Source organism: Centrocercus urophasianus, unplaced genomic scaffold, assembly GCF_019232065.1.
Source record: "Centrocercus urophasianus isolate 14NV4802_14NV808 unplaced genomic scaffold, USGS_Curo_1.0 seq_15, whole genome shotgun sequence".
In the NCBI taxonomy this organism is placed as follows: Eukaryota; Metazoa; Chordata; class Aves; order Galliformes; family Phasianidae; genus Centrocercus; species Centrocercus urophasianus.
This window is the reverse complement of record NW_024884697.1, coordinates 30,082,186-30,107,697: the sequence shown is the minus strand read 5'-3', so window position 1 is coordinate 30,107,697 and position 25,512 is coordinate 30,082,186. Positions and strand designations below refer to the sequence as shown.

Here is a 25,512-nt window from a genome sequence, read left to right as displayed (position 1 = left end):
TGACTCACACAAAAGTTCATTTAAGGAAACTGAGGTACTAAGCAATTCCTTACAATTAAAAAAAAAAATGGTGGGTACCTCTAGAAAACTAATTTGTAGTTTGAGGAACAGGGAAACCAGGGCCTGAATGTAGGAGAGAAGGAACCGTATAGTTGCTTTGTTGCCACACAGTCACGTGAATGGGAAGTACCTATACGTGTACTGTAGGTACTGCAATAAGAACTCTTGGACACCTTATCTTCCTCGGTAAATTCATACCTGTGTTTTGCAGATATGCTACAGGCATGGAAACATTACAGAAGAAAGAAGAACACGTTGATTGGGGAAGTTTGGGGAAGGTAGTTTTTAAACTGGAATTTGGCAACTATAAAGGAGCACTTACATTAAGGACCACTGCCAGAGCTTCAGCTATGGGGCAGATTCTCCCTCCATGCTGGTGGACAGTCCAGTTCCCTGTCGGAGCATCATGTTTTGCCACTCCTGAGGCAACGCTACTTTATGAATATTTAACATTGATTCTACTGCCACTTTTCAGCTTTACAGTATTAGTTTGCTATCACCTGTTTACAGTTCGGCCTGGGAAACCAGTATCAGGTATCATCCTGAATCCTGTATCTGATAACTGCCCAACTCCAACATGATGCATGAATCCAACTTTGAGAGATCTGTCTTTGAAATAAGAACTGTCTCACAGGTATTTACTGCCAGGTTCAGCCCAGGAGCGGAGGGATATTTGGGAAGGCAGCTTGGGGTGTCAGAGGAGAGAATAAACTGAATCCAAGGTGAAAAAAACACAATCTTCACTGAGCTTGGAGGAAAGGAAGACCCTCCATACAGCCTCTAACTCCTTTTTGGAGCATTTCCCTGAACAGATGTAGAAGGATAGAATTCCTTCCAACTCTTCTTCAGAAAGTTTTATTAAACTGTGCTTCATTATGTTGGCATCCTACTTCCAGATGATACAGATAGTACTGTATAGCCTGCAGTGTGATATTAAATACCTCGATAAAAATTCCTGCCTTGGTTACACACTGTAAACTCTGCTGAACTCACTCTTTTTTTTTTTTCCCCTGGATCCGTCTTCCTTTCTCATTTCTGCTGCACATTATTTTCTAGCAGACTTCATTGGATTTCAGTCTACACTGTTACATCTGCACAAGGAAATTACACAGAGCCAGGCCTGCGACTATCCATGCTGGTTAATTGTTAACATGCTCCCTTGCACAGTTTCAAACTGTGAGCATGGTCCTGGCCACTTCCAGGCATGGCTCAGAGGATTACAGAGGTCAGGATACGCTCCAAAAGGCAACGAGGGCTGGGAGGGTAGCAGGGAGTTTGACTGCAGAGATGCCATTCATGCGACTCACACTTAGGGACAGACAGTGGGCTCTCGTGTGTTTATTTATTGTTACAGAAGTAATGTGTGTGAATGAAATTTGTCCCACTTTTTTTTTTCTCTCACTAGTTCACCACTCCCAAATAAGAAAAGCAAACCTTAGCAAAGCCTATGTTTCAGTAGGCGTTTTTTGTTTTTTGTTTTTTGTTTTTTGTTTTTTTTTCTATATGTTTGAGCACAGGGATGGTGGGGTTTTTATGGCTTTGTTTTAGTATAAAGTATGTAATGCTGATATGTTTCTATAAGTTAGAAGAGTCCAGGATTTAGGCCTTGCAAAGTAGAAGAGAATGCACACTGTGATGTTCTTAAGCTATCACAGAAGCCTATTTTGGAGCTTTGGGCCAACCCAGAGGAAGCTGTAGTTCCTGCATTAACTTAGCATTATGCTTTGGATCTCCAGTGTTTGAGCAATGAAGACATTGTACTATACTCATTGTACTTGAGCAATGAAGATGTCATAGAAGACGAGGTCACCTTCTACGGGTATAAAATTCTGTAAATAACTTGTGTTAAGGACAGGAAGAGCTTTGAGGATTAAGGTTGAAACACTGTACTCGCAAGAACTTACTGATCATTTCATATCTAAAATCGTGTTCTAGAGAATGTTAGTCAGATATTACATTAACTGTTGGTATTGAGTCAGAGAATCAGGAACCTTTCTAAAAAGAATAGAGGTTAATTTAAAATATCACCTTGTGGGGATGATGATTCCTTTAGAAGTAAGGAGAGGCAGAGTGCCTGGACCGTGACCTGGGGGTTCTCAATGTAATCCCGTGAGGGAGTGAGAACTGTGCTTGTTGTGATTGTACATAGATGTGTTAGTCTGAGAGTAGTAACCAGTGTTCATGCACTTGCATGCAGTCTGGTTAACCATAAACAGAAATAAATGTATCAGTATTCTAAACATCAGGACCTTCCTTTTGAGTGAAGACGGTGATTTAGATAATTAAAAAATAAATCAACATCTCTGAGCCAGCATACTGCTGATCTCCAATGGGTTGTGAATACTTGATTTTTATGTTTCCAACTGCTATGACTAGTGTTGAGAGACAAAGAAAGAAAACTCAAATTACCGATTTTTCCTTTTCCAAAGTAGCCATAATTCAGATAATTGGGAGCTCAGAATGCATTTGTGAGTCCCATTTGAAAGAACTCACTCTGCAGCAAAAAGATAGATTTCACCAAATGCCACATTCAGACAAAGGTCTCTGACGATTTATCTGGTAAAGGAGCAATGGCATTTGCTGTCACAAACAAAACTTAGAATCACGTAAAGAAGTGATTTTTTAAAAACCATATATACATTTCTGACTTTTCAGAAAGGTTATAACTTTAAGAGGTTCAGAATCAAAAACTGATGTGACCTACATAAAAGAATCGCTCTGATTTCTTAATTAAATCAAGCTGTGTATCTGCACACTTGGTTAACAGCTGCCAAAGAAATTATGCAATAAATCTTCCAATTGTCCTTCAAGAACGTGGAAAGGAAGGCAGTGACAAAGAGGATGGTGGTGAGGAAGAAGATGGGCATGTTACATCTTATCCTCTTTAACATCCCCTTGCAGAGAGTCTGAGGCCTCCAGCACACAAGCCAAATGACAAAAATGATCACATCTTCAGCACAACGATGGGGGAAGAGCCCAACTGTTTTAACAGCTGCTTTTTTTTTTTTTTTTTTTTTTTTTCCTTTACCTAGTTTGCTTCAAGATCGAATTTCTTTCTGAAGGGGTGGGCTCTGTGCCTGCCAGGAGCGCAGCAGGGAATGTTTACTCTGAGACATGCAGAGATGTTTCCCTTTCTTCTCATGTGATTTTTTTTTCTCCAAGGAGGGAGGATAAAGAATTCTCTCAAGAAAAGATCTCATAAAACAAACACAACTTCTGAAAATGTGTTAATTTGAGAGTTCTTTTTCTGTTTAATGAAAAATCTATGTGAAAAATAAATTGAGGAAAACCACATCACATGTTACTGCTGCCTAGCTGTCTTCTGTGTCTGCTGGATCAGCCTTTGCAAAATGCTTGTCATTTGCAGTGTCTCAGGCAGGGACTTTGACTACACCATGGATTTCCTGTGATTTCAGCTTTTGCACAGAACTGGCTGTATTACTGGCAGCCTTTAGCAGAGCCACACAGAGCTGCTCTGAACGGCAGTTTGCACCAGTAAAGCCTACTCCAGTTCCATGCAGATTTCTATTATTAAAACCAGTTTTTCAGTATACACCAGATGTAACTGCACTTACGGTGAATTTACAGAATGAACAAGTTATCTCACGTTTGAAAGGATGAAATACTTGAGTGTTGTTCATCAGAGATAATAAGCAATGCCAAAAAATGACAGTGTTTCTATTTTCTTCTTCTAAACCCATAAACAAAACTTCACCCTTATATTTGAAAGATTTCAAGCCAATGGATATACACAAAGCACAGAAGGAGCAAATGTGTTCAAATCACCGATGATAAATGAACAATGTGACAAGAACAATATTCGTCTCTTTGCCCTGCTTCTGCACATGCCCACTGTTTACAGACTCATGGGAGAGCAAAAAGGGTTTTTAAAGACAAAAATAAGATTTTCAGCCTAATACATTTATCCTAGACAGTATGTTGGAGTAAAACAAACAACAAACATCAAGAAAATCTGTCTGACAGTAAGATATATTGGCCTGGTGATGACTGCAGTGTAATTTTGTCTTGTTGCTTTGAGACAGCAGAGCTACATGTTCATGTGTGGTCCCAGCATTCCGGGTGTGGTCAGATCTTGAGCTCTGGAAGGGGTTTTTGGAACAGTCCTGCTAATTTCTTTAAGCAGACAGTGTTTCATCCCACAAGAAATACTACAAGCTCCCGGTATTTATGGTTCTCTGTCTGCAGTCCTTGCTGCAGTCATCAGAACAGTTGCAGTGCCCAACTTGTCAGCCACGAATTTTACTGAATAATAACTCTCTGATGAAAAAGATTTTGTTGTTGTTTATCTTCCCCCTGCTCATCCATCTCCAGTATGGAGTACTTGTAGAAGTCTCTTCACTTTATTCCTCGGTGGCACTTGAAGTCTAAATTATCTTTAGAAGCTGTGTTTTGGTTTAGCCATCTGTTTTCAGAGACCCATTTGCTCGACTTCTACTGAACGGAATTTGGGAAATGACAATCTAAATAAACTTTCTTCTTGGAGGTTACTACCAAAAGGGAAGAGAGAACAAAAGGGGCACCAGTTATTTAGTAGCACTAACTTCCTCACTTCCACATACTATTAGAAGTGTTGGCTTTGATCTAAAACCTTCTCAGATGTTGCCAACCAGGACTTGTGAACTATTCATTCATCCTGTGAACTGAAGCAGCACAAGCACAGTAGACTCCAGTCACCTGTGGTGTTGGTGTAATCCATGTTCTTCACTTCCCTATGTGTTCTGTAACTGATCCAGTTTGCTGCCATGTAGGCTGGGGTTCTTTCTAGCATACCGAAGCTTAAATTCAAGCTGCAGTATGAAATCCCTGCCTTGTCCCTGATGTTATCTCTGCTTACCCATTCTTTTGGTTCCTCTTGCATCTGTAACTGTGACTGGGAATCTATGTAAATATTAAACCAGCTGTTATCTGAAAACTGAGCTTAATGAATCTAACATGAGTGGAGGTGGTCTGTTTTTTCAGATGATAACATCTCCTGAGATTGGAATCACAGAATCATTTAGTTTGTAAGGGACCTCAGAATGTCCCAGTTATCAAACTCTGAGTGGGGCCACATATAACTAGTTGCCATTTTGACTTAGAGCTATTGGTAGCTACACTTAGCTGGAAAAAAATAAAGTAAATAAAATTAATGTCAGTTTTTAATTCACCTTCTAATCCATCCACGTAGGCCATATTTCCCAACTACGGCAGACCTTGCCACAGGCTTAGCTAAAGTTGAAATAGTTGCAAGGTTATATCAGTCACACAACTGTACATCTAAGCTGTAGTTTAATAAAAGCTTTAAGACAGTACAAACTAGTACTGCCCAGTGAAAGGAGTTGCTCTCCCTCCCACCACCACCTGGCCAGCATAAATCAGTGTGGTGAGAAAGAACTCAGGAAACTGCTCTGGCTAACCATTAAAAAAAAAAAAAAGGTCTAAATTTTGAGGACTGAATTTTCGCTGTATCAACTCCTGATTTGATTCCTTGTGAAAATTAGGAGCTTACTCAAGGTGCAGTTTCTCACTTACACAGCAGTATTAGTGGAGATCTAGTTGTCTGTCCAGTTAAGGGCTTAAGTACTGTGTCAGAATCAGTTTTCAGCCAGTAACTCGTTGTTTGTTATGAATAAAACAGTAGCTTTGTTATTTGCATCTATGTTTCTGAAATGTGTGCCCTAGTTTATTAATAGAGTTAATAGAGACGTGAAATGAATCAAGGGATAAGGAAATCAAGTAACCTCAGTGTTACTCTGTTTTGTCATCAGTTATCCCCATATTCAATCAGTAATAGCGACCAAAAAAACAGTGACCAAAAATCCAAAAATCTTCTCATACGATTTGCAAAATATCTTTTTATGTCAGACATCACCAAGTAGCTCATTACGAACTACACAGCAGCTATCAAGTCTTTTCCATCTGTGTTGAATACACAAGACATAATGAACTGCCTTTTCCTTCAGTTTTCACAGAAAAGGTCAATGAAGAACATAAATGGGAAGAGAATCATGACAAATCTTAGCCTAGTCTGAAGTGCAGCTGTGAAATGGGATCTGATACATATTTGCATGCAGATTTAGTGTAGTGGTAGTGACTTGCCCATGTTTCTCTACCATAAAATGTTTTCCTTCAAAAATTACAGAAATATCTCTTTTTATATATATAATGTATATTTATATATTTGGAGGGGGAGAACTTCACAGAAAAAGATTACTTTTTGCCATCTGTATTCTTCATAAGGTTTCTAACTAAACTCAAGGCAGAAGAGAACATCCCCTGCATTATCCTGAAAGCAAATTGTCCAGTCCAAATTCTCAAGTTGAGTTTTTAGGACATTCTCTAAGAATTTATTTATTCTCAAAGAAAATTAGTAACTATTCATTAAGCAGGAGTTATATTTCATTCCAGTTTAAATAAATGGAATAACTTCCACTTGTGTGAATAGCTCAGGACTAGTACAGACCAGAGAAGAAAATTACTTTGAATGCTGTTAGCATGGCAGGCTAAAGGCATGAATCACCTTTCTCTTCATATAAATTGGCAGCTATAATGAAGTGCTTTGAAATTATTTTCCATTTCTTAATTTTATTTCACTGATATCTCATACTACTGGTAAAGATAACCTGATATTTCAATGGAGGAAAATCAGCAATAACAACAAAATAAAAAAAGTTATTTAATAATGTTGGGTCTGAAAGTGCCATAAGATTTACACCTTAATGTCTTCTAAAAATATAACATACAAGAATAGAAATCAGAAAAGTCTCCCTCTTTATTATGGAGTACACTTTGCAAGTTCCCATGGCCTAAACATCTCCCTGAGCATCTTCCAACAACTGAACTCACATAACGCTCACAGTTTCTCACTTATGTTTCTTTTCATCCTAGAGAAGTTTCATAACCTTTTCTGTATCAGAGATGGATCACTAAGAATGTACAAGCAAATCTGTGTATTTTACCAGGGAAAATGAAAACAAAAGGCTAGCACTGGATGTCACCGTATTATCTCACATTCAAAAGATTGTCTCTTAAGTGACACAAAGATCATGTAGGGAGTGTTAGATGCAGAGAAGAAAATGAAGCCTCAGTTGTTATAAATGAGCTTTTGAAAGTGTTGATACCAGTCCATGGATACACAGTGTGATTTTGATGTACAATATACAACTCACAGCAACCTTTACTTTAAAGAAGAGAATATGTTGCATTTAGAAATCTACTTTCCATATGAGGTTATGGGATTGAGTTGAACTTGTGAGAGCTAAGCTGCCCAAAACAAATGAGAAAATGTATTGCTTGGACTTGAGAAAGAAAAAAAGAAAAGATTTCAGATTGATCCCAAACATTGCATTCTTCTCAATTTCTTATTTTACTTCTTGGACTAAAGAAAGCTAGAACTAACAAGGGTTTCACTGGAATATGCAAGAAAATTTGTAACAGGATGTGCTGGATAATTTATATGCAAGATGTTTCTCTTTAATGTTCATGTCCTCATTATCATTACAAAAGGCTATCTTGCACTTTGTGATCATTAGAGGCTTTCTGAAAGAGTTTTTTATTCTTTGTTGTTGTTGTTGTTACAGAAACATCTAATTGCCTTGAGAAAACAATCATGTTTTCAGGGAATTTAAGTTTCCAGTTCCAGAGACAAACAATGAAAAATCATTTAGATCGGGGTTTATCTAACTAGTAGTTGTACTAGTAGTGGTAGTTGTTGCTGTTTGTCTAAAGGTTAGAGCCTTAGTATAAGTTATTCAGTCTTATTTGATAGTGAAGGAATGGACATCTACAGGAGGCATTTCATTTGATATACGTATATGTCGAATGAAGTAAAATAGATTCAGGAAGTTATTATTTTTTTCTCAAGCTTCTGCTAAGCAACAGTTTAGGAGGTTAGTTTGAATTAAGAATGTAATCTCATCCTAGGTGCAAATCTTGTCTTCTGTACTGACAGTTAAAAAAAAAAAAAAAAAAAAAAAAAAGCATGAGAATCAATACACAAAGAAAGTTATTCATTCCCCTTTGTCTACAGTATGATCCCTTCCATGGATATTGCCAGCATGTGGCAGCCAGTGGTTTTGCAACTGCCTGAGCTATAGGCAATATCTGGACCATCCTTCCAAGTAATCTGAGAAACCTGTCCAGAATGTTTTTCTCACTCCTTTTTGAACGCAGGTTCACATATTTATCATAAATGATAACTGATTACAGTGAGTTTCAAAAAAAAGCATATTTTGTGTGAAAAAGCACTTAATTTCATTTTCTTTAAACTGAGGACGTGATTGCGACAAGGAATGAATGAAAACAAAGGTTTCCTTTCATGTTCACCCAAGCTGTTTCTAGGTTTATATTTAAATAGGAATATTACTGGTTTACAATTTCTTAGTTTATTGAGACTATTATCTAATATCTATAATACACTAATTCTGTAGTCTGTATGTACAGAATTAAGGTCTATGTCTCAGATCCCAGTGAACAGCTGGGTAATAATAACGATTTCAAATATCATGCTGTTTGCCTCAGCTCAGATGAGTGGAGCCCACAGACTTTATGCATGAGAGCAGCTCTCCTTTCATTCTAATGGCAAGGTTGTTAAAACAGAAGACAAGCAAGCAAACAAAAAAATACTGTGAATTTTGTCTCTGTCACAGATACAAATTTGGGTGTGATGCATACCACAGTAATGTACAACAATGAAATCCCTAAAAGGACGAGGACTCATTGCAATGTATTTCTAGTCTGGGGATTTTGGGGGATTCTAGTTAATCATATGTGACCTATTTTATTGTTGTTACAATTCCTTGAAATCATTACATACTATTCTGATTTCATGATAAAATATTCACTTGATGCTACATAAATCCTCTTTGAACATAAATTTAAGGGTAGGAAAATAAAATTAATTTTGCAATCTTAAAAAGCAATATATTTTATTAGATTGATGAAACATATATTGGCAGATATCTGGTTGGGCATAATTTGTACAGTCTTCATGTACTTTCTTTCCAGTAGTGCATAAGTATGGTTTCTGCAAGCTTGATCCTACTTCTAGTCTACACTGTTTGCTTCAATCAGTTCTGTGTGTGTGCAGGGAACTGCATCTAATATATTTGCTAATTTAAGATGTACAGTGCATAGTATAGATTAAATCACCATCTCATTACTGTAACTTATCAAAACACAAAGCTATGTATTATATGTATAATGAAAGAACTTTCTACAGCTGTCACTTTAACAGATAAAGTCTTCATTCTCCTCTGTTGTTAAAAAGCATATATGTCCAGAACAGTTGCCACCTGTGATTAAGCTGAATAACTTCGAGCCATTCAACTTGTAAGAAAATGTTCTTGTGAAGTTGCTTCACATTTAGTAAAATACTGAAAGCTATTACAGTGTGCTGAGAAGCAGCAAGCCTTTTCCTTAGATTCTTTTTATTCTGTGATCATCTTGCAGTAAAGGAAAATTTGCAATTTTTAAAAATTCTATCATTCTCTTCTTATTTTCCAGTGAAGAGAAGCCAGGTGGGAAACAGATATCTAATAGTCTGTCTTTTAGCAGAGAGAGTCTGGTTGATTTAGAATGGAGAATCTGGTGTCAGCATTAAAAAAAAAAAAACACAGAAGGAAAGGCATTTTTCTCAAATAAGGTATTCAACTTTCTAAAGAAAAAGGAAAGTACAGGAAAGTACTCCTGTTCCACTCAGGATCTTGAATACAAGTACAAACACACACACACACACACACACACACACACACACATATACGCAGAAATTGTCAATCCCATAAAAATCAAAGGAAGCAAATTGGCTATAGGGGGTGAAAAAAGAAAATTGGACTGCCTGGAAAAAAATAACCAAAAAAATCAAATTATAGGAAATCAGTATGATGGTCTTTCTTTAAAAGATATGTTTATGCATAGCATAATTTTGTGTACTCAAGTATGGGGACATGTTCATGGAATCATAGAATGGCTTGGATTGGAAGGGACCTCAAGGATCATTAAAGCTCCAACTCCCCTACTGCATGCATGGCCACCAACCTTCATATCTAATACTAGACCATGTTGTCAGTGCCCAGCATTTAGACATAGGATGAAGATTGCGGTTTGAAGTACTTAGACAAATCTGAAGTCAGTTATGCACTGTTTTTATGGTTCATCATATTCATCTTGCACCAAAAATTTAAAGATGGATCTAAGACTGAAAAAAAAGTAAAATTTCTGTACTACTATAGCAACGCGAGTACCAATTTCTGATTTCCAGTGTGGAAGCTGGACTGCTTGCAACAGTGAAAATATTAAGTTTTGTAATATACTGTTGTGTAATGATAACATTTATCATTTAAGTATCCCTTTGCAAAAGCCCTAAGTATGAGATACTGCAATACCAAGCTACCAAATCTTCATTCTTGAAAACAATGCCTGTGAACGGTTTAATTATTTTGTTCTTTCTTAAACCTTCCTGCCAAGAATCTTTACTGGATTAAGTATTCAACACCAAGAGATTAAAGACGTATATCCCTGTAGCTACCACTGCACTTATCTCCACATAATCACTAGGATTAGCTTTTTAAGGAAGTAGATCAAAGCTTTATTTCCTTGTGGGTATCCAATAATAAAGGCTAAGGGTAAACCAAACTCTCAACACTTTTGCATCTGTCCCTCAGCTACTAGATCAAGAATAAGACTGTGAATAAAGATAAAGACAATGTGGAAAGCTGCAGCATTCTACAACAGCTATAATAATAGGAACATGGCAGAGTAATAAAAGGGAACTAGAAGGACAGTGAGTTACATAAAACCTTTAAGAGTGCATAAAGGAAGGCAATTAATAAACTGCAGAGCGTTTTGAAAGTATCTGTGAATAAATATTCACAAGAAAACACTACTTGTGTACAGATCTATGGAGCATGTGTCCGTGAACTACAAAATTCTGTGCTTCATTACGATTTGTTCTTTGGAATGAAGGTTTTATAAAAACTATCTGTACCCGATAGGAACAAAGCACTCATTCTAAGCAACAGCACCAGGGAGCTCTGTTGTTAAATGCATAGTAACCATGTAATAATTTGAGTTGGAGAAATGCAGAAAGGCATTTTTGTTTACTTTCCTGTACAGTTCTGGACAGTATCGACAAATAAAAAGACTTATATTTGTACATAAGGTCATTATATTTTGCAGTGATATAGGAAAACAAATAATTCTCTAATGCAGAAAAGAATTCAAGGGAGACTGCTGACCCTTATTTCTTCTGTCTGGCTTATGTGAAAGTAGGCCATCAGTGTGTTAAGTTATTATTAAGTTAGAAGAAAGGCAGGACTGTTACGAGAAAAAAAATGAAAAGAAAAAAAAAAAGAAAAAAATGTACATACCTGTTTTTGAAAGACTAAGCATAAATAAGTCAGCTGCAGTTTTCAGCAGCAGATAGCTAAATAAGTTTCTGCACACTCTGTCTTCATTGTGGCCAATCTTGCACTTGAAGCTTACAGATGTCTGCAGCACTGCCTTTAGTTGTGTCGTAGTAAAAAAATAGAAAACATTCCTTTTTGCCATGGAAGTTAAGGCTTATATTGATTTTGACAAATCATTTGGTCACTGTAATCATTTTACCCACAAATATCTATCTGAGAGAAGTGAGGTGAAGCTCAACTAACAGTTATGAAGATCTTATAGGTCCCTGTAGGATGACTCTATGGAGAAATGTTGCAGTATATTCTTCTGCCAAAAAGGAAAAGTTTGAAATTCGATGTTTTTGGTAAAGTACATAAACAATAGCACATTCACATTGTGCAGTTCTGATTAAAATGATTTATTATTAACAAATCTACAACTAAGTTTGTTATTCTCTATTTTCCACTCTATTTTCCCTATGTTTTACCTTTCAGCCTTAAAATTTGTGAAAGAACATCAAAATCTACAAATGTTTCTATAGACTCTACATTCTTAGCATGTGCACAAATGCATAAACACATATGTATACAAATGTGTGTTTCCTTCTGTGCATGCTGAAAGATTTTTTCATAAGCTATATTGTGCAAATATCAATTATTTTACTTAATATGAAATAATTTATTCTTATTAAATGGTACAAAAATCTACAAAATGTGTAACAGTGTATATTTAAAATTACACTGTTTTATAGAATCAGTTAATCTCCTGAATTGCTTTATCCTGCCTTTGCTAGCATGTTAACTTAAATTTAATTAACAGATTGTGGCACTGAATGAGCAGAAATAACATATTGTTTTGTTAGTGCTTTTTTAGCACTTCTCATTTTAGTACACATTTCATCAACAGACTGACTATAAAGAGTGTTGTTTGTTTAAAAATCTTATTCCTCTGGCAAACTGAACCATTTTATTCTGTCTTTCACTCTAAAGACGGACTCTGAAGACAATTTTAACATGCTTTTTATCCCCAGCCATGTCTTAGACACAGTTCATTTATTTAATACTCCTGTTCTTACAATTATTTTTGCGCTCAGTGTTTTTTTCCTCTTCTTGTTCTTCAGCCTCAGTCCAGATGCTGATGCTCTCATATGGAGAGCCATGCAGTAAAAATGAACCTTCCCAAATTTCAGACTTGCATCTGGCCCTTCCTGTCACAGAAGGGATAAATTAGATGTTTCCACCCTGCTCTCTCCAGATTTCTCTCCAGCTCTCCAGTGCCACATGTGGGGCACAAGGGACTTCAGGATAGGATTGTGGGGTTGTACAGTGGCAAGAAGCATCCCTCTGCCTGCAGTTCTGTGCTGAGCAAAGGGCTCTTTTCCAGTGCATTTTACTTCATACATGTCCCTATGTCTTCAGCCACAGCAACAGAGAGTTTCCTTCCCAGAGCCTCAGGTTGACTTCAGCACCTGTGGTATCCTTAAATATTCAGATAAAGGAACAAGGCCAAGGAAGGTTTACAGATATTCAGTGCATATCTGCCGGACATCACACATCCAGCATTCCTCCTGTCTGCCTTTTCATGGACAAGTTTATTTTCAGGGATGGCTTTTTACCATCACTGTTTGCCCAATTGCACCTAGAAGTAGTAATGCAGTAAGGTAAAAACCTCAAATTTATCCAAACTGCCACTTTCCAAGACTGTAAAGACAAGCTATAAAAGAGGACCAGTTATAATACCTCAAACTGAATGTATCCAGTACATTTAATCCCTTTCTGTCCTGAAGAAAAATTGCCCTCCAGAAATGCTATTATATAAGAAATTTTTCATTTTCTTATGATTGCTTACCTTTTGCTTATTTTTGTGAAATATTAAGTTTTTGTGACTGGAATTGCTGACACTAACTTGCATAGGTAGTTTGTTTGTTTGTTTTTAAATTAAAAGAAAACATTTTTTTGTCAAGTAAGTAAAATACTGATACTTTATTTCTTTATGTTTTACAGTTGAAAGATTGCAATACTTCCAAAATAACTAGTAATGCAAAAGTCAAATGTAATTTTTTTTTTTGTTCCAATTATAAAAACAATACATTTATTTCTTACTAGGTGAAAGGTCCATTAAACACCAGATAGAGTTTGCTACCTAATCAAAATGGTATAGCTAAGTAACAACAACAAAATGATTTCAGGATGGAAAATTTGTTTTTCATCTCTGGTGTGTCTTGTTGGAATGCATGTTTGCATTATTTTATTTTTCCAATTTTTGCTTATATTTGAACACAGAATTTCACAGTCTCACTTTCTAAATTTCTAACTATGTCTTTCCTAAATTAATAATGAAAATTACCTTAATAAAGTGAAAACCACTTAATTTAATTTCCTTTTTAACAGTAGGAACTATTTTTAAGTTCATGGCATTTTTTTAACAGTTTGCATGAATGCAACTGGAAAAGATACAGAAGCAAATATGAAGTAGAAGAGCCATATATAGGAAAGTACCACTAAGGTCTTATGGCCTGATCTGCTGCCACTGACTGTGGCAGAAATTTTGTCTTAAAATTACTCACCAACAGTTAACAAGTAACTTTCTGGGGATTGACCATAGAAGTTCCTTGAAGTAACAACAGTTACCCCAAGGTAACAATGGTGAGTGAACATTCTTTCTGTGCAATTTATGTCCATGAAGGAAGGGTGCAACAAAATGGAGCCAGGCTCTTTTCTGAGATGCTCAATGCCAGGACAAGAGGCAGTGGGCACAAAATGGGAGACAGGAGGTTCCTTCTGAACATCAGGAAGCACTTCTGTACTGTGTGGATAACAGAGCACTGGCACAGGCTGCACAGAGGCTGTGGAGTCTCCTCCTTGGAGATCTTTGACAGCTGCCTGAATGTGGGCCTGAGCACACTGCTCTAGTAGCCCTGCTTGAGAAGGGGATGGACCAGACAGTCCCAGAGGTCCCTTCAACTTCAGACATTCTGTGATTCTCTGATTCTATGATTTCATACTAAAACAGCATGCCAGACTTTAACATTCCATTGGGACATCATCATCTAGAGAGGTAAGCATAATGGATGAGCCATTGATATCTGCAGCATCTACACTTAATCATAAAAGTTTCTTACTGAATATTAGTATCCAGTGATTACTCCAGCACTAGCAAAATTCAGACTGTAGTACTTTATTGCATCTACATGGGTCACTCTGAAAGTAATGACTCCTACATATTTCTGTGGTAACTACAACAAATACAAAGAGCACAATAAGGCTATTTGATAGAGCAAATTCTCAGATACAAAACATTATTTTTCAACATAGTCAACACCACCATACATCTGGACTATATGATTGATGTGGTAGGACAATCCAGCCAAGACTGACAATGTGCTTCATGGACTTCAAACTGGCATGAGGCCCAGAATTATCATGTTGCAAGGGAAAGGTTGTCTTCTTCTCTAGACTGACTCTTGAAGGTCAAGCCTTCAGCTTAGCATCATGATGTAGTGATCAGAGCTGATGGTTTGTCCAGGTTGCAGGAAGTCCAGAATGTTCACCCCTTCACATACCAAAAACATCACTTTACCTCATGAAGGCTATGTCTTGAACTTTTTCTTCTTCAAAAGTGCTCCTGGTATAGTAATATTTAGTTTGCAGAATGCAAACACAACAATGTGAGCTTTAGTATCCTTTGTAAAAGAAGAAAAATAGAAAACAGATGTATAAGATACCAAGAAGATTTTCATCTTCATGGAGGAAGGAATGCAGAAAGCACAGCAGTGAATCCACACAGGACTTGTAGAAATTCTCATTTGGAATAAAATATGATGGGATAACTTGCTGAAAAAGTTCCCCTGAATTTCTCCGTTCCTTTGCCAACTACTGTCTCTGGTCATTCCTTTACTATTTCATGAGTAAAACTGACTTTTGACGCTAATGAGCATAAAAGAGGAGAATATGTTAGCACCATGTGATTATCTAGGTCTTTATGGACCGTGACAAGATTCACTACATACCATCAGCAACAAAGAACTACAGTCTGAAAACAGATCTGCTGTCTGAAATTGATCTCTTCTTTTATCACTACTGCTCATTTCATGTGAGATGTACAGATAATCCATTTTTATCATTTAGTGCATCAGAAGTTCTTATATTGCTTTCATATTGCCTGTTCATGCCAATAAAATGTCAGCTCAGGCAACTTGAGTTCAATTTTCAAGGACTTTTGAGTGTTCCTAATTTGCACTGATTCCAGCTGGAGTTCAAGGTGTTCACCACTCCTCCTGCAGCTCCACCAGTGCTGGCAGCAATGGGAGTCCTAATGTAGACAAAATGTTTGTCTTTTTATCACCAGTGTTTGCTGTATAGCAATAAATCTGTTCAGTGAAGCAGAGCAGCTGCTAAAAGGCTTTGTACGCTTGAGCTGAAGTCACCACTAGCAGGAGTGGAGCTGAGCTAGTGTTAGTGTAATAGTGGGAAACTCTACTAAAAGGCTTGTTGTGGGCACATGTCTCTGCACTGCATCTCTGTTCAATAGATCATTCATGAGCACGCACCCCCACCTCTGTAGGCAAGGAGAGCCGGGTCACAAGCAGGAAGGGATGGAGACAAGGCTGAATTTCTTGCTTGCCGCTCAGGCTCTGAGCTGCCTTATTGTTGTCATGACTACGGGCTCCACATGCCTCCAGCCCCTGCTTTATGAACAGAATGATGCAGTGTCTAGCCTTACAGCTGAATATATAAACCAAATTAGTCTACCATGCCCCTACCTGTTTTGTGGCTCACAATGAAAGAAGCAATATATCATGCAATCAGTCTTGTAGCAGTTATACTCTATAAGCACTAAGTCACTACACCCGGACTTTCTATTTGCTCTTTAGAGCCCCTTCTCTGAGTCATAAACAGCAGATTTCATTAATGCTAATTCTGAAGAGTCCTTTGTGACTTCTCAGAAGTTCTGTAACATATAAGTTTAGAAGCGCATTTAAGATTCCTTCTTGCATACCATCTTTGCATAATCCCACTGAAGAAGAAGTAGAAAGGCATGATAAATGTCTTTTCCAGATCTGCAGTGCCCAGGTATTATTAGAATCAAATTATTCCTAATATAACTAAAGAAGAGTTATACAGTCTTACAGGGAACTGCCAACTTTTCCTGAATAGAGTAAGAGCCTTATAGTCCCAATTCTACCACCATATTAAATAAGCTTTTAATAGCACGGGGGTAAATCTCTGAAGAAAGACATGTCTTGTGATTCTGCTGTTGTCAATTTCATTTGGAAGCAGGAAAAGAACATCTGTCAATGTCATTTGGAAGCTTAAAAGTGTGGTCTCAGTCAAAAGATAAATGTATAAGAGGGGGAAAATATGTATCAGAAAAAAAAGTGTGAATCTCAGTAAATAATGATGTAACCTGCATGCCAAGAGTTTGGATAAGAACATGATAACAGGAAAAATAACTAATATGAGCGGTGGGGAAAGTGTAAATTAGCTTTAGTTCTCACCTCCATACATATTTTTCACTTTTTCACAGATTGTAAATTTCAATAGTTGTAATTTTCTATAGAGTTATTCAGACTATATTTGTCAGTAAGTAGAGGTGGGTGGTCACACAGTCCATCATTTTGCATTCTGTCTCTGTGTTTAGGAAGATGGGGCTTATCCTCACTTACCTCCAAAATCCACTCAAGTATTGGTAGTGTAGGCTGTAAATGACATTTATAGCCAAGGAAGCAGAGGGAATTTCACTGCAGATATGGAGCAAAGGAAGGTTCTATGTTTTTGCAGATCAGAAGTATTTCTTAAAAAATAAATACAGTTTTATTATCTGTCAAATAAGGAACAATGTAACAAAACGTAAATTGAACGCAGTTCCCTGGACTATATTTGCCTTGGCTACAGTAAATTGAATTTTTTAAGTCATCCGTGTGTTGCCAGTATTTCATGCTACGCAGTTCCATACTGATATTTTCTATTTCTTTCTGCTGTGGAGAGAATTGAAAATAAAGTGTGTTCAAAATAACATATCTGTGTGTTATGGGACAGAACTAAGTCTCATCAAGGCTGCTACATCCCTCATTTGAAAAGCTTTAATGACTTGGTCATTTCAGAAAATATCAAGGAAAAAAGAATCAACTAAACCCCATTTTATTTTTATGTAATTACATGACTTTCTATTTCAAGAAAGTTAAATTTTTGCATTCTGCTCTTCTACCACCTAACTACAAGATGATATGTGGGAAAAAACTGATTTGGGTTTCAGTTTATTTTTTGAGAAGTTTAGTTACCAGAATTGTTTAAAAGAGAAGAGTCATCACTCAAGGAAACACATCTGATTTAGTCTCTTTATGGCTATATACAGCTGCAGAAAACTTGGGTTTTTTTTTTTTTGTTTGTTTGTTTTGTTTTAAAGCTGCCTACAGCACTGAAAGAAATTACAAACACAGAGGGAAAATATCTGTTATTACCATGAGTAGGTATGACTATATATATATGTATATTGTCTATGGAATATAAATACTGATACTTTTTTGCAGCAATAAATTGAAATAAAGTTAATTTTATTTCTGTATTTACTGAGTACCCAACTTCACATTTGCTTAGAGAGACAAATTCAGCTCACACATTCATTCCAGTGTTATGTGTGCCATCTAGGTGGGAACAATCTAGTACTTTCCACACAGAAAATATGAAAGAAGAAAACAAGAAATGCTGTGTAAATTTTAATCAGTCCATACTTTTTTTTATTATTATACTTATTTAATTAACACACTTTAATCTTTTTTATCTAAAATGTATGTATTCGGAAAAATGTTTAGTAAATATGGAGAAACTCAAAATATTGGGTAAAGGGTTTCATAAATGTGATTAAACACAGCCAAATGTGCAAATTCCAATCTTTAAGGCATATGAATCCTGATATTTTAGCCTCAGAGAAGGAAGTGTTTTAGACTCTCAAAAAATTAGCGTGCTTCCTGTTGAAGCTTCTCTTCTTTCCTATAAATTTGATATATATTTTTTTAAGATCTACAGGTGAAGTGATAGTATAAAATTTAATAACTTGCATTTAACTACTAAATTTAATATAAATTGTGGACTATAAAACTAAGGAACCAATGGGGAAAATAGGTTATACAACTACTAAAAGTTAGGGTTGCATGGTACAGACTACAATGCATGTGTTCTATGGAATAACATAGTGTGAAAGCTGGATGATTATTAAGATGCTGACAGATTTAGTCTTAATCCTAAAAATGAATAAACCAAGTCCTTTGAAACTCTTTATGTTACCAGTATTTTCAGAATTTTTACATGCAGCGTATTGCATTTTCTTTCTTTTATTAAAGTAAATGGAATACCACATACAAAAGATATAGGCATTTCTTAGAGAGACTAGAGATATAACTGCAAGAAAGTTTCCTTGTCTGTAAGTTTTAAGACTGATTGAGACCTTTAGGTCATGTATTCCAGGCTCCTATGCTTGAAACCTATTAACTTTCACCCATGTTGCTTACAATAAATACGACAAATAGAGTTATACAAAAACATTTCTACTTTTGTGAACTGAAACCATTCTGCTCTCCCAGTGGTGAAAAGGAAGGATCCAGATTCCACCAGAGCCTGAGGCTTCTGAACAGCAAGGAGCTCATAAAGTAAGAGTTGTTTAGATGATCTGAGCAGGGTGATTCATGTCCTGTACCACAAAGGAAAAAAAATCAAAGTAAATAAACAACCTTTCTTCCATAATTACAAACACAAGACAGTAAGCAGTGATAACAAAAAAACAATAGGTCAATCTAGTCTGTAAAACAGCTAGTAATTTTGGTTCAAGACCCAACATGGGTCTGGGTTTGAGCTCTGGCATATGGATACCAACACTGTCCAGCAAACTAAAAAAGTTCCTCACACCTTCTCTGAATTTTAATTTGACCTATCTTGAATGAACTGTTTACTGCAGCTACAAACTTAGGTTAAGTCTGGCAAAGAAAGTAAAAAATAATACAAGTGGCTTGTAAGAGGAGATAAAAATGATGAATTACCTCTTGCATTTAACTGTCTAATGATTGCCATGTATTTTCTGAGGGCAATGCAAAAATGTATGTTCTCTTTTGACTTCTAGAAAAAAAAAATGTTAAGAAGGTGAAAATTCTCTGAAATGCAGAAGTCAAGTCCAAAAGGACCATTGTGGCCATCTCGCTCCCCTGTCTCCCTGACTTTTCCACTCATTGATTTTCTTCCTGACATTTTACTTCCTGTCCGTAAGAAAGAACTACAGCCTTATTCTAATGAGCCCAAGTGATCTTGTATCTGCTGCCTTTTTGTTGTAGGCTATTTCCATGTTTAGCTGCTGTTAGGAAAGCTCCTAGATTTAAACTTCCACTGAACTGAGTTCAGCCTCACTTACCAGTCCTTGTCACATTTTTCTTCTAATTCAGCATCGAAGCTCTCATCTTTATCACCTAAACATTAGGGGATCTCTTCTATGAACTAAAATGTTCACAGAAACTGAGCTTCTTTTAGTTTACATTACAGGCTTTAAACTCTCAAGATTCTCTTTAGGACTCTGAAATTTTTAATATATCTGCATTCTTCTGAAGTGTAGATAGTAGTGCTGATACACTAATATAGTATAGATAGCAGTGCTATACTAGAAGTAACAATGCTTGCCTGCTTCCACCTGATAATCTCTCTTACACATTGATGATTAACATGGTCCCTTTTGCCACCATTTTTCATTTATAATTCACTCTTACTGAGAGACATTGTTTGCACTGAACATTCTGTTCTTACGTGCTAAGTTTCCCAGGGTTGTTTTGTGTCCTGTTATGTTCAGATGCACTCTTTCTTCCAAGACATCTTGTATTTGGATACTTAGAAAAGCTTTTTGGCATTTGAATTATATATAGTTCTCTGTAATTTGCTCTACGTAATTTTCCGTCCTACAAACCGTTTTGCACTTAGAAATTGCTATGAAAAATATGACCATCTTCATGAAAATAAAATATTATTAATAATAACAATAAAAACATGCTGTATGGACTTTACACTGAAAGCTATTCCCTGCAAGACCTACTACTGATTTCACTCAATGAAATTTTTTTCTGATAACCAGAATTTGGATCCATTACTATGCCTAAAATCTAAATTCTAAAGTCAGTATCTCAGCCAGAATTCTGCAAAGGCTCCTGTCTTCAAAGATAATCCTGGGATTTAAGTGAGGATATTTACAGTCTGTATCTGAACACATATTACCACCCATAGCCTGGAGTGATTTATAATTTCTGGTTCTGAATCATATTCATGAAAATCCAGAACTGCTTCACAGGCATCAGTGACAAGTATGAGAGCAGAATTTGGCACCAAGTAAGTACACAGTCCTAATTGTAACAATAAAACATCGGGTGGAGTCTAGTGTACCTAATTTAGATGCCTAAACTTAGGTGCTGCCTCACTGAAAAACTGTCTACGATGGATGATTCTGCATTTGTGACCTATATTTCTAAAAATACACAGGGGGAAATGCAGGCAAACTTAATTAGGCCTGTCCAGATTAAGATCTCTGATGTTTTAAGGAGACCGCAAATGTAATATATTTTAGCCCTGAAAACTCATTTAACTCAAAACCAAGAGAATGAGCTACATCGTTTCATAAATAACTCAAACCCCTAGAGACACAAATTATGTTATTGCCATAAGCATACTATCATCTAAGCCAATTTTAGCCACCTTCTTGTAAGCTTTAAAGGAACAAGTGTTTTCACCTAGTAATTACATTCTGCAGAGCTGTAACTTGCTATCCAATACTAACTTGCACCTACCTACATTTGGTACAACAATCAGCATAAACTGCTCACTGCTGGGATTCAAATTCTTAACACCTTTAAAACAGTCCATAGATAAACCAGATATTATAGCTAAAACCTGTGGGGGGATAAGTAATAAAAGTCTGTTGGGTTATGTACTTTAATCTGCATCAAGTGGATAAGCACACACAAATTTAATGCAAGAATTCCGTAATCTGTACCCAAAAAATTGTGTTGGGTTCACTGTCCACAGACTCATACTTTCTCCAGTATAATCTAGTCTTTATGTATTACAGTACTCAGTAGAGACAGTACAGAACTATGAAAATTAATAATCAAGTCTTGAGATTAAAAAGTAGAAAGGGAACTGTAATGAGTAAAAAGAAAGATAAAGCTATCAAGTTTATTCGGGATCCCAGTGCCATATCAGTATCTGAATTTCACACTAAAGACTCTTAACTCAAATATTCTGAATACACACCCATGGTTCCTGAAAATCCTCATAATTTTTTACGGGTTATTTTTCAAAATCTCCATTTGACTTTGCTATTATAAGATCATTGTGTTAGTAAAGAAAATGATTGTAAAATTATGCTAAAAATCATCTCATATGCTGCCCACATTGTTTGGTTTTGCTTATTCTAGCAATGTTTATATATACATCTAATCTCTTCAAAAAGGGAAGGAGAAGATTTGATGAGCATGCCTTGAACCCAACGTCTCCTGGTACAATGAAATACGTTACCTAGGTTTCCTGGGAATACACCACCAGGAACAGATGAAGATAATGCGGTTGTGTATTATGTGATAATGATTATTCTGACTAAAGTATTCACCCCAAGGTATGTTTTAGCATCTGTTGTTTATTTTGGCAGGACTCTGCATTTATATTTTTAAGATATTCAAGCGGGTGAACATATTTTCCCTTAATGACTATCAAAATGGAAAAATTGACAAGAGTCACATGGGATTATATACAAGAGATGGCAAGGAACATGAATCCAGATAAAAATGTACTTTAGTTCTAACACTCTTGATTGCCATAAGAATTTAGGGTGCAAATTTGAGAAAGATGCTAGTATTGACTTTGCAAATCATTGAAGCCACTTTAAGAGGAAGTGTTGTGTTCTTGATTATTTTTTATGATCTTGGCAAGAAATTATGTACTATATAAAGTTAATGACATAGTAAAAGTTTCTGGCCTGTGTTATACAAAAATCAGACTAAGTGACATAATGGCTCTTTTTTATCTGCAAGTGCAGGATGTTTGAATCATGTATAAGTTTACCTATTATACTAAACGTAAATACAGAAATGGTGGGTTGAAAAAGCAGTGCTGACAGTGTGTTCATCTTGCTCTTTGACTTACTCCAAATGTAAACTCTGTATTACACAAGTATCATGCGTTCATCTAATTCTGCTTTTAAAATGTCAGTATCCTCAGAAGTGTCCACTCCCTATGTGGGAAGAGCTTGAGTTTTCTCTGTCAGTTCAGTCAATCCTTTTACGGAACTTACTAAAGTTCTTCAAAGTAAAAATTGGAAAAAAATTGCAGTCATGCTGCTTCTACTGCTTGGAATGTTTTTATTGCTTTATTTTCTTGATAGCTCTATCATTGCCAATGGACATATATACCAAAATATTGTTCAAAATAATAAACACATAAGAGAAATTGAAGTAAAGACTAACCATAATGTAACTAAGTTTGATAGAGTGTTCATATCTTTCATCACACTTATAAGAGTTGATCCAACCTTAGAAATGAGATATAGATAAAACTTTCTGAGCAGATGAATTCATCTCTCTTTAAGAATTTCCAGTGATGAAGATTTCACAGCCCCTTCAGACAACATACTCCCATACTACAAGATAATATACCCCAACCCAATCTGTCTATCCATCTGCATCTGTTGCTCAACATGAGCTCATTATAAGCTTCATCCCAAAAGCTACCCACCTCCAAGTGTGATCACCCCTTGTTGAGTGTGCGGTCTGAATGTTTTAGCCTATATTTTTTAAATAAAATTGAGAGAATTTCACACCAATCAAAAATAAAGGCATGACACGAGCCAGTCAAGTTCCATCTGTATAATAAGAAACAGAATAAAAAATGGCTGAAGACAGGGGGTACATCAGTACATCAGGGAAGATACCATCACAGATAAATTGGAAGAACGCCTCTGACTTCAGTGATCAGTCGACGAGCTGAACCTTTCTCCCTGCAGAGCTGCCTGCTGGGTAAGATTCACACACTCAATTATGCCGAGTGCTTTCTTTGGAAACTTAGAAATCTCTATAGAGTTGATTTATAAGTCAGCATGCTGGTGGTCAGGCTGTATTACAGTTCATTCATTGCACAAGCTTTGCTGACAGTAAATTTATCACCAGCAATCCAAAGAATTTGTGCATCCTTTGCTTCAATAAACTGTACCATCTCCTAAGCCAGCCATGTGAGTTCTGACTCAATGCTGCTAGATGAAGAATGAGGGGCTCATGAGTAGCTCACCGAATGCCACTAGACAAATGGGGCAGTGTGCTAGTTATTAATCTGTAATCGTAATAGTTCATATATTGAATATGACTAGACTTTCAGTACCAAATTGGGTATCACTCAGATGTTTTCTTACTATCTTATTAACAGAACTAGCAGCTGAGGATGTGCCTGAGTAAACTTCTGTCCTAGTATGTTGTATGAAAGAAGAAAAGGTTAGCACTTCCCTTGACAAGGATGGAAGATGCCTTAGTTGCCTGCACAACACGTGTAAGATTAAGTCACTATCACCTACTTCATGCCATCTAACCATGTTTTTGAGGAGACAGTGAACTGAGCCAATTCATAGAAGCGAGGGACATCGAGCTGTCTTTAGATATTGTTAATGAGAGAAGTGGTCAGTGCCCTACCTCAACGTTCATTCGAGGATGGTGGCAAATGCCATAGGGGGGTGGTTACAGCAATGGAAGCAGAACAGGCAGCACAGAGGTAAACCTATCTGTGCCACTGAAGCATAGAAAGATATTGCTGCCTGGGTTGAGAATACGGTTGTAAAAGTACATCTCATAGATGCTCACATACCCAGGAGTCACGTCACTGAAGAACATAAAAACAACCAGCAGGTGTATTGGACTGCTAGAATTGAAGTGGTTTAGGTAGATCTGGACTAGCAACATAATGGTGAATTATCTTTAGATCGGTGGGCCCATGACACCTCAGACTATCACAGAAAGAAGCAAAATATAGGTGAGCTTGGGATCAAGGGGTAGATTCTACCATGGACACTATTGCACAGGTTATTCATGAATTAAGCAAGTCATATAGATAAAGTTTCTTTCCAATCTAACAAAAATGGCCTGATTGATGTTGCTCCCCTTTGAACCTGTAATCATCTCTTTCATTCTACTTTGTGTTTAACTGTCTGCCATGCTCATTTTCATTCTTGTTCTATATTTTCTTTTTCCGATTCATGGGAAAACATATATTTTTTCCTGATAGATGTACTTTTAATTTCCTTTTTTTCTAATGCTTCAGCTACTAGAAGACTACAAGAAAAAAAAAGCAATATACAGTGGTACTTATCTGTAGAATGACAGTGACTTGCACTTAGCATCTCTACAACCCCATTTGCACAGTAGTTGCTCATTTTTCTTGACACTTGTTCACAAGCCTTTCACTTCTCCTCTTTCCTTCAACTATGTTCAAAGTAACTGTAGGCATGGTCGTTTGAATGTTGACAGCTGGTCTCTACAGTTAAGAGAGAAAGCTGAGAAGGATGTTTTCAGGATCCTTGAAAATAGTGTGTATGTATGAAGGGCAAGAGCAATAAACTTCAAAGTGTTCTGGGTAGTGAAGACTATCTGGGGAACTGAAGAAAACTAAGAGCTGTGAGGATGTTTGCAGCTGGCTGGAAAGATTTCCTTAACGGAAATACTAAAATTGCTTATGACCCCTAAGTTCCCCAAATCCAACTGTGGGATCACTGCTTACAGTTTATGTAGGCTGAACCAATCACAGTGGGGAAAAAAAAGGACACTTTGAGAAAGCTTAGTGCAAGAAGAATTACACGAGACTGAAGCCCAGTTGAAAGAGATCCTATTTACTGTATTGCTTCTACCATTGTTCTTATTCAGCATATTTTGTCACATTATAAACTATGCATGGATGAAAACTGTTCAGTGATGCCTGGCAAATTCTCAAGCATCCTAACATGTAGACCACTAAACACCTAACTCCTAGTATTTGCTGACACATTGAGTTTTAATACCTTGGGGCATTT

General features: G+C 36.6%; 1 non-coding gene across 1 annotated transcript; it reads left to right on the top strand.

Annotated features, from left to right (window-relative positions):
- Positions 1-23,925: 23,925 nt before the first annotated feature.
- LOC122159168 lies at positions 23,926-24,053 on the top strand. Its single transcript, XR_006168395.1, has one exon. It is a non-coding gene; the product is annotated as a U6atac minor spliceosomal RNA (small nuclear RNA).
- Positions 24,054-25,512: the final 1,459 nt, after the last annotated feature.